Consider the following 11,075-nt stretch of genomic DNA (forward strand, 5'->3'; position numbering starts at 1 on the left):
CACAGAAAAACCCTGTCTCGAAAAAAACCAACCAACCAAACAAACAAACAAAGAATACAAGGCTTAGACCCAGTCCTTCTAATAGCTGCTATTACAAACTGTTTAGGATGATTAAGGAATGCAAGTTAAAGATCAGACAGTAAACTCATTGTAATATTAGATTCTGATTAAATAAAGTATTTTCAAATTATTAAAATAGTAAATAACTAAGAGTAGTCAAGGTTTAACAGTTCAGATATACTATATATACTTAGATAGTCTTCAAAAGCATCAGAGATCCACAGAATATGGCACTTAAAATCATTTCCTTATTAATAGATCTTTTGACTAGGAGACATGTATGTTCCTGACAGTACCCCCTTCTCACTTCAAAGAAGATATGAGCATCATTACCTCCAACTGGAGTTGCTTCAATTGTGGCAAGCTAGCCACTGGGTAAGAAATAGCCTAATTTCATTCTGCAGACAATTAGACAATTACTATCCAAAGAGGGACACACAGATTCGGGATACTTGACTGCTAAACTCAGCCAAGATAAGGGTAAGCTAGTCCTTCATAATTCCTGCTTCACTTAAGTTCTGTCAGATGGTTCTGGGCCAGAAGGCTGAAGACAGATGTTCCACTGTTACAAGAAATTAGAGTCTGTCAGCTGTCAGCTGTCTCTACAAATTGTGTAAATTTTGGAAGCTATGTCTTTGTGTTACCTACATACTCAGGTAATATTTAATTCCTTCTCAGATCTTTGATGGGGTTGAAGACTAGTTATAGACTTATAATTGAACTTAAGTTATTTAGCAAGATAAGATGATCTAGATTTGAAAGGATGGTTTTCAGTTGGTAAGGCAAGTTAAAATCAAACCCAATTGAGGTACAGAATTGTAAATTCTTAAGGTTAGGATAGATGATACAATACTTTATCTAAACTGCCAAATACGATGAACTGGATATTATAAGTGTATAACATACCTTATGATTTACATAATTGTTATAATTATGTTCAATGTATGTCTGAGAGAAAGGAACCTTTTTAATTGGACAAAAAGGAGGAAATGTAGTGTTGCAGGAATATTAATAAAGAATGGCATGTTCCCATGCTACAACCAGCTACTCTCTGCCCCAGTGGGCTGGTCAGCTATGTACTGGCTGGCATGGCTGGCCTGTTCTTATCTCGTGGAGACTCTCGGACTCAAAGCTCTAAAATTTCTCCACCCAGGTCACTAAGTTCCCATTGGAGGGTCACTACCATGCCAGTACCATGTAAGGACCACCCACTTCGCAGTTAGCTATCACAACTCCCAGTAACCCAGTAAAATCAAAACTCTAGAAGCTTATAACTAATCAGTCAAATTTATATATCAATAAATTCTCAATACACAAGATGCCCACACAATAAATTCAAGGCCAGTTGATAATGGTACAAGCTGCCCACCTAGATTAGACAAGTTATCCCAATTATTCTATCCCTATAGATATTACATCTACCTGTGGCTATTTAAAACCACGAGGAATCTAAATCATCCTGTTCACCCTCTATCTTGTTTCTTTCTCCTCCTGTCTCCTCCGGCAATCCCTGTCTCTGCAACTCTTAGCACGGCCTCCCTTTTCTGTGTTGAATCATAGGCCTCCTGCTACACTAAAATTTAAATTAATTGGACAGGGAAAATCCTGCCACAATGTAGTGGGTTTGGCCTAATGCTGCTTGTATTCTAAGGTTAATTTTAGTACCCAAAACTGCTTACATGAGTGTCTGCACATAAGACACTGTACATAAGAACCCCAGTTGGTTCTGATTGGTAAATAAAGATGCCAGCAGACAATGGCAGAGGAGGGTAGACAGAGGTGGGACTTTTAGGATTCCTGGGCTTGAGACCGAGAGAGGAGAAAGAGGAGGATCTGCCATTCTGGGAGAAAGAGAGGAGAGATGCCATGCCTAAGAAAGAGGAGAACAGAGAGGCAGAGCTAGCATGTGAAGGAGCCAGGAGAGTTTAGCCCAGTTAGGTAGCCCTCTGGGTCCAGAGCAGCCAGATAGAATATTAATTGCATAAAGGTTATGAAGTGGCCCAACCATTGAGCTGATTAAAGCATATCAAAATATAAAGGCTGTGTGTGTGTGTGTGTGTGTGTGTTTCATTCGGGAACATAAACTTTTGGGGTGGGCAGCAAGAACACCCCACCAGGATTTATATATTAAAAAATATTACTACAATTGTGTGACCAGCCTGGAATAGGTAAGACCTTGTTTCAAAAATAGACACACTATACCCATCAGAAATCCCCCTTCTAAGATGCCAGTAAAAGCTGACCACCCAGCAGGAGTGGGTGAGGAAAAGCTATTGGCTACTATGTATTTTGGACTAAACTTCAGGACCTGGGTACTACAGAAGCTTCCTGCACTTGTAGGAGCTATATGCTACTAATGTCACTTGGACCAAGAAGTTGCCAGGCCACCACAGAAACACCAAGAAAGAAAGGCCCTTCCTCCTGTGTTGTATCCCTACTGCCCTCCACTGATAAAGTTTAACTCCTTCTAATTGTCAAAGGAACAATTAAAGATAGTATAAAATGAATACTGAATTCGGAACAAAAAATAGGCAATAAATTGATATCTAGCACAATTAAACTATTTTCATCAATTGTGTCTGATCACAACTATGGCTGGCGAGGGTTACCTAACAATCACAACAAAAGTAGGAGTTTGGGTGAAATACTATTTTTCCTTTTCTTCTCCATATATTTTAATATAGCCATATTATTTTAAGTATTAAAAAGATGAAAAGTATAAAAATAAATGCTAAATTACTTCTGCTAAAAACTTAATTAGGTTTAAGGTTAATGCCTAGAACATTATATTAAAAACAGCTTATTTTCTGGAAATAAACACTTTCACTCACATAGTTCTTAATACTTCTGTGTGGTTGTGAACTCTGTCTGTCAGCCTTGGGCCTATAATCTTGAGACCGAGCACCATGCAGAGTTCTGATAGAGAGATATTTAAAGTTGATGTAGAAAATGTCAAACAATCTGTGACCATCAAGACCATGCTGGAAGATTTGGGGATGGATGATGAGGGAGATGATGATCCTGTTCCTTTACCAAATGTTAATGCAGCAATTCTAAAAAAAGGTCATTCCGTGGTGCACAAGGATGACTCTCCTCCTCCTGAGGATGCTGAGAACAAAGAAAAGTGGACAGACATTCCTGCTTGGGACCAAGAATTCCTGAAAGTTGACCAAGGAACACTTTTTGAACTTATTCTGGCTGCAGACTACGTAGACATCAAAGGTTTGCTTGATGTCATCTGCAATACTGTGGCCAATATGATTAAGGGGAAAACTCCCGAGGAGATTCATAAAACCTTCAATATAAAAAATGACCTTACTGAAGAGGAGGAGGCCCAGGTCAAGAGAAGTGCACTGCTGTGCCTGTCACTGGAACACTAGAGTCCAAATGCTAGTTGCACTGCTCTGTTTATAATGTTAATATTAGAGACCAGTAGACAAACACAGCCTTGTCCTCTCTGCATGTGTAGTTCCAGTCCGGATCAGACCCGTGGCTGAGTTTCTTCTATGAGCAGAAGTTTCCTTCCCCCCCCATTACTCTGAATAAAGCTGAATGATGGTTCTCTGCAGAAAGTGGCATTTTGGGCTTTCCCTCTTTCTGTAAAGTGATTTCTGCCTCTAGTTCATTGTCTAGTTAACTTCAGTGAGCCTTTCAAAGTTGGCATTGTAAATAAAACAACTTAGGAGAAGTATGCTGAAATAGAATTAACAAAACATGATATTTGTTCATGAATCGGAAACTGTAACAAGGCAACTTGAAGTTAACCATGTGGATGTCCTCCGACCTCTTAGGCTGCTGGTAAGCTCGCATGCAGCTGGGCTCTCTTCACTGGATCTGAGGCATGTTTTGCCTTTTTTTTTTTTTAATTTGTAATCTTCTCAGCTTTGCATATGTTGCCTATAGATTTAGTTTACTACCTTGTTTGTGGTTTGGGGGGAAGACTGTCATTCAATAGTTTGTTAGCTTTTCAATTAAAAAAGACATTTACTTCAAAAAAATTTCATTCACATACCACACAACAGATGATAAATATTAAATAAAAACATTGTCCTTGGATATAGATCTAAATGAATTAAACAATCTTTTATAAAAGGGCTGTAGAGATAGCTCAATAAGTAAAGTGTTTTCTTTATAAGCATGGGGACCTGAGTTCAGATCTCCATATACCACTTAAAAGCTGGGTGTGATAGCATGTACCTATAACTTTAGCAATTAGGAATGGTGGGTGGAGACTGGAAGATTCCAGGGGGTCACTGGCTAGCCAATCTAGCAGAAATGGTGAGCTCCAGGTCCAATGAGAGGTCCTATTTCAAAACAAGAACAGTAAAGTGGAGAGTGACTAAGGAAGACACCTAATGTTAATCTCTGGCTTCTACACTCACATTCATGGGTGAATGAATTTTCTCTACACACACACACACACACACACACACACACACACACACAAGTATAAATAATTCAAAAAATCTTAAAAGTTTAGACAGTCTCTTTATATAATACAATTTATAGACCAGGTTGGCAATATTCTAGTAATTCTAGAATTGCTTAGTAAAGTCTTTCTTTTCAAAAGAGACTCACATATTGAAGTATGGTTTTATGATTTGACGCTGAAATGGCTCCCCCACAGGCTCGTTATCTGACCCCTTGTTCCCCTGCTGGTGATGCTACTTGCGGAGAATCTGGAATGTGTAGGAGATGGGCCTGGCTGGTAGAAACAGGTCATTAAGGGTAAGTCCTTGAAGGTTATGCCTAGCCCCTGCGTTCTGTCATGCACTCTGCTTCTAGATCCACCACACACCCAGGCTTCCATGCCTTTACCCTACTACAATGAGCCTAACTCGAAACAAATCTTCAAACTGTCATATATTGTAGTCACAATGTCTACAAAGCAACTAATAATATATAAGGAAAGAAAGAAAGACAGACAGACAGAAAGAGGGGTAGAGAGGGAAGGAGGGAGGGCTAAGGGATGGGAGGAAGGGAGGGAAAACATACAAAGGATAAATTTAGAAAAGAACTCTGAATGAAGATATACAAGCAAGATGTTTTGTCTCATCATGACAGTAGGTGGAGCCAGTGTGTTCAGGCTAACTGCCCAGTATCTGGCAAAATACATAGGACCCTGAGGTGACTAGATTCTGTAATTTGGAGTTTAGATGAATTTACAATTATACAAATCATCTCACAGAGCTAAGGCTCATATATAGAAGCATTAAAACTTAGTAAAGCTGCAAAATACACCCATTGTGCTTTACTACTACTTCAAAAGCTCTCCTACAGCCAGCAAGTGAGCTGCATGAAAGTTATAACATAACCCTGGAGTTCTCCCCAAATTTCATTTTACCAAATATTTTCATAGAATGTCCAAATAATGCTAAAAATTCCTAGGACTTCAGAGCTGGAAGGAGACAGCAAGATGCTGAAACTTAATCTCTCCAATTTATAGTAGGCAACATACTGTTCTATGGAGGCAATTTATTAGCTAACATCTTAGTTTGACAATCTATAACTGAAAAATATTTGAATGATTACATATTAAAGAAATATTATGAGATAATACCATTACATGCATATATTCAGTCTTAGTATATATAATATCTTCTGGGTCATGCATGGTGGTACACACCTTTAATATGAACACTTGGAAGGCAGAAGTAGTGGATCTCTGTGAGTTAGCCTGGTCTACTCCAGGACAACCAGGGCTATGTAGAGAGACAAAACAAAACAAGACAAAACCAATGCCGTCTGGTCTCTAAGAATCTTTGCACTCATACACATACCCACACAGAAACACAAACAAATGTGCATAGTTAAAAATGAAAAAGTAAAGCAAACAAAAATAAGTCCACCCTGGCTTATAAAAAGTATTTTTCATATTTTTAAATATTTTAAAACTATAAACTATACAAACGAAATATACATATTAAATTGCATTAGAAGCAGATTTTAGGCTTATGAAGAAACCCAAGTAAAGAGATAAGAGAGGAGCCAAAGCTCCACAGAAGCCATGGCTAAGGACATCTGACCTGATAAAAAAGAGGTTACAGGGCAGGGAAGAGACTCAGCAGAATAGTACTGTGTGTACCTAACTCTGCCTTAGAAAGCTCCAAGTGAACACTAAACAGTGAAAAGGACTTGAAACAGATTGCACGAGTCAGAAAGACAAGAGAAGATGGTCTTCAACTCACTAGAAGAATATTTGTTAAATGAAGTCATTACATTTATCCACAGGTCAAGAAGGAAGTTTTCAAACCATGTTAAGCAAGGAAGAAGTACAAATGAAATGTGAAAAATCTGAAAATGATTATTTTGAAAATCTCAACTTTCCTATATTTTAGTTAAAACTTTTAGAGCCCAGCTCAAGTCTACTGATATTAGGTAAAGTTTTTCCCAACCACCTTACAGAAAACTGGCTGTTCTTCTTACATCACATAATGTTCCAACCCCTCACCCAGCACTCAGCTCAGATTACCTTGCATAGATCTCTTTTCACTATATGAGTTAGTATGCAAGAACAATGGCCTTATGTTCATTCATTCTCTCAAGCGGTAAAAGGCACTACAGACTCATCAAGGTGACACAAAGGATAAAAACACTTGCCCTGACTCCTAGCCTGATGACATAAATTCAATTCCTGGGACTCACACAGTGGAAGGGAAGAACAACTCCTATAAGCTGTTTTCTCTCCTCCACACATGTTGTGGTGAGTGTGCGCGCGTGCGCGCGCACACACACACACACACACACACACACACACACACATGTTACTTTTTAAAAAGATACTATAAAGCAGTGGTTCTCAACCTTCCTAATGCTGTGACCCTTTACTACAGTAGAGATCCAATCATAAAGTTATATCATTGCTACTTCATAACTGTAATTTTGCTGTTAGGAATCATAATGTAAATGATATGCAACCCCCACAGGATTCATGACCCACAGGTTGAAAACTGCTGCTATAATGGAACACAAAAGTAAGACAGCCTACATGAAAATTAAACTAACACCAAATTTATACAGTACTCCAGATACTTAAAACCTAATAAATATTGAGGCTGGAGAAATGGTTCAGTGGCTAAAAGCACTTGTTGCTCTTCCAGAAGATGTGAGTTGAATTCTAGAACCCACATAGTAACTCAAAACTTGTCTGTAATGCCAGCTCAAAGGGAATCCAAAGCCCTCTTCTGGCCTCCAGGAGAACAAAGTACACAAGTCATGCACAGATATGCATACACATAAAACATCCATACACATAAAACAATACCAATAAAAATTTAAAAATAAAATAAAATTAACCTATAGACATTTTAGATGCATTCAGTTACAATTAATGGAGTCATCCTTTTCTCCCAAATGTATTTGCTGTAACAATTTCATACTTCAACTCTAACACCATCATACTTTTTCACTCACTCTTCATTTACTTATAATTGAACTGTGTAAGGGCCTGGAGAGATGATCTGTGGTTAAGAGCACTCACTGTTCTTCCTGAGGACCCAGGTTTGGCTCCCAGCACCCACAGTGGGTGGTTCATAACTAACTATAAATCCACTCCAGAGGATAGGTACTTTCTTCAGACTGCTTCTCTTCTGGGTCCTCAGGCCCCTGCACTCACACTTGGATATGTACTTAAAATTCAAAATGAAAATGAATCTTTTTTAAAAGATGCATTTGTTTAATTAATAAAATGGGAGTATTTCATACTACTAAAATTTCATCAAGGATACCGTTTATACTTCTATGGTTTATTTTCATTAAAGCTTTTACATTGGCATGATTTCCTAAATTACCTTAAGACATATAAAATAGTTTTTTAAATGTTTTACATTTATTTCTTTGTGTAGGGAAACAGAGGGGGCCTGAATGTAGAAAATTTGCAGGACTCAGTTTTCCCTCCTTCGACCATGTGGGTCTAAGGTCAAACTCAGGTTGTCAGGCTTAGCGAGAGGTGCTTTTTGCTTGCCCTCTGAACCACCATACCAAGCAAAAGTTTTAAAAATAAACTTAAAGTAGTTACAAGAGGGAAAATACTTTCCTGAGTCCTAGTTAGTCTTCAAGACTCTGAGTATGCCCAAAGATTACTAGTGTGGGTTCCATAACTTAAAAAGTATTGGTTTGTTTTTTGTTGTTGTTGTTGTTTTTGTTTTGTTTTGTTTTTCGAGACAGGGTTTCTCTGTGTAGCCCTGGCTATCCTGGAACTCACTCACTGTAGACCAGGCTGGCCTCGAACTCAGAAATCCACCTGCCTCTGCCTCCCAAGTGCTAGGATTAAAGGCGTGCGCCACCACTGCCCAGCTTAAAAAGTATTGTTATCTTTAATATGTAAAGTTTTGTTTATTTATTTATTTATTTATTTATTTATTTATTTAATGTATATGAGTACACTGTCATTGTCTTCAGACACATCAGAAGAGGGCGTCAGATCCCATTATAGATGGCTGTGAGTCACCATGTGGTTGCTGGGAATTGAACTCAAGACCTCTGGAAGAACACCTAGTGCTCTTAAGAGCTGATCCATCTCTCCACTCTGTAAATATTTATTTTTAAATTATGTGTACATGTATGGGTCTGTATATAGGTGTGTGTTTATGGGTGTTGGTGTCTATGGGTGTCAGAGGAGTCAGATACTTCTGCAGCTAGAATTACAGGTGGCTGTGAGCCACCCAGTGTAGGATCTAGAAATGAAATCTGTGTCCTTTCTGTTACATCCCCTCTTCACTTCAGTCATCCATCGGACTCCTGACAGCCTCTGTTTGAGGGCTAACACCTGAGAGCTAAGACAGATGCTCTCTGTTGACTGTTTGTCTTTGAAGAAGCCGCCTGACCACGCCTACCACCTGAATACACCCATCGCCTGAGCACGCCCACTGCTTGAGTATGCCAGCCCTCTGAAGATCTTCTAAACCTGGAAGACTTTGGCACCTGAACTTTCTTTACAGTTAATCCAGAGACTTGTTTTCAGTTTCCCCTGTGATTATAAAAACCTTTGTTTGTTCTCAGTAAAATGGAGCCTTGATTGGGACGCAACTTGGCTTCGAGTTTTCTCTTGCATTTCAAACCCTCTCTTTCCAGGTCCTTTATTTCCTCCTAACTGAGGAGAACCCCGTTCATGAAACTGTGGGCAGTTTCAGATGGCGCCTGAATGTGGACTCAGGTATGGAGGATTTATAGGGGACACACTGTCAAAGCAGGGCCCTGCCTAAAAATTCAGAAGGTAAGAATAAAAGGTCGTATACCATTCTGCACGGTAGACAAATTTGATGCTAGGCCTAGCCTTGTTTTTATATTGTAGAAGTATTGCCGTGTAAGAAGGGTATGGGGCTAGGTTGGATTGGCGCTGACCTGGCGTTTTAATTCACCTAGGGAAGTGACAGTATGGGTTTGAATGAGTCAAAAGCAGCAATAAGAGTATAAATAAGTTGCTTCAGGCAAGAGGAATCAGGGTGGAAAAAAATGCATTGAAAGATCTCTCAGATGAGATAGAATTTTGTTTCCCATGGATTCATGAAGTAAGTGATTTGAATAAAAGAACATGGGAAAAAATTGGAAAAGCTCTGAGGAAAAATCAGGCAGAAAAATTCACTCTCCATCTTTGGGCACTCGTGAAGGACATTATAGAGGAGAGAGATAGAGTGTCAGAAAGTGAATTGAGCTCACAGGAATCAGAAAGCTCAGATATGGAAAAAGAAGAGATTCAAAATATTTGTTTAGAAAGCAGAACTTCTAAGTCTGGTGGAGAGGAGTTGCTTTCATCTGCTAATTCTAGGTCCGCTATGACAGGAGAGAAGGACCAGAGAGATTTACAATTAAGTAAGTTGGAGTTTGAAATCAAGTTGCAGAAATTAACTAATGAGTTGAATGAACTTAAGGAGGTATCAGGCAAAAGAAAGGACAGTAATTATGAGACGTGTCAATCGCCTTTAGAGAAAGCAATTAATCAGGCTAGAGAAAATGGGCAAGACACTTTGGGAATGCTAGTGTTTCCTGTGGTGGAAAGGCTTGATCAGCAGAATGAGAGAATTAGACAATATCAGCCTTTAGAATTTAAGGTCATAAAAGATTTAAAAGGTGCGGTTGCTCAATATGGTCCGAATGCCCCATTTACACAGGCATTATTGGATAATGTAATGGAGTCAAATTTAACACCTCAAGACTGGAGAACTTTATGTAAGGCTATACTGCAAGGAGGTGATTTTCTGCTTTGGAGTTCAGAATGGAGAGAATTTAGTGAAAAAACAGCTGCACAGAATGCTCAGTCAGGTAATCCAGAATGGAACCTGGATATGCTCCTAGGAGAAGGGCAGTATGAAGGAAATGTTAGGCAGATTGAGTATCCTGTTGGAATATATGCACAAATTGCGATGACAGTGAGACGAGCTTGGATTAAATTACCTATGAAAGATGAGATTAGTGGAAGTCTAGCTGCTATCCGGCAGGGCCCAGAGGAGCTTTTTCAAAATTTTGTAGCAAGATTACAGCAAGCATCGAGCAGAATTCTCGGGGATTCTCATACAGACAGTCTGTTTATTACACAGTTAGCTTATGAGAACGCTAATGCAGCGTGTAAGGCTGCTATTCAGCCACACAAGGGTAGGATGGATTTATCTGGATATATTTGCCTTTGTGCAGATATCGGACCTTCTTATAATCAAGGACTGGCAATGGCAGCTGCATTGCGGGGAACTATGGTTCAAGGGATTCTGACGCAAAGACAGGAGAATAAAGGATGCTTCAAATGTGGTAGTATGAGTCATGTTAAATATCACTGCCCTAAGAAATTAGGAGCTACAAACAGGCAGCAGTCAGGCACTGCCCCAGGAATCTGTTCTTGTTGTAGGAAAGTGAAGCATTGGGCTAGAGACTGTAGATTTAAAAAAGGTTTTCAAGACAATACCTTGTCGGGAAACCAGTGGAGGGGGCAGCCCCAGTTCCCCTTCCTAAAACAACAGGCAACATATGGGGCCATGAGGCTGCCACCCAGCCAAGGAAATTTGTCTTCGAACTTTTCAGGGAAA

The 11,075-nt window shown here is 39.3% G+C and overlaps 1 protein-coding gene and 1 pseudogene across 1 annotated transcript in view; one reads left to right on the top strand and one right to left on the bottom strand.

Moving 5' to 3' along the window:
• The window catches only part of Acer3 (alkaline ceramidase 3), a 94,204-nt gene that overhangs the window by 59,343 nt on the left and 23,786 nt on the right, over positions 1–11,075 (bottom strand). The window lies entirely within an intron of this gene.
• On the top strand, positions 2,967–3,440 carry LOC116104093 (annotated as a pseudogene).

The sequence above is a fragment of the Mastomys coucha genome, unplaced genomic scaffold (genome assembly GCF_008632895.1).
Source record: "Mastomys coucha isolate ucsf_1 unplaced genomic scaffold, UCSF_Mcou_1 pScaffold21, whole genome shotgun sequence".
Lineage (NCBI taxonomy): Eukaryota > Metazoa > Chordata > Mammalia > Rodentia > Muridae > Mastomys > Mastomys coucha.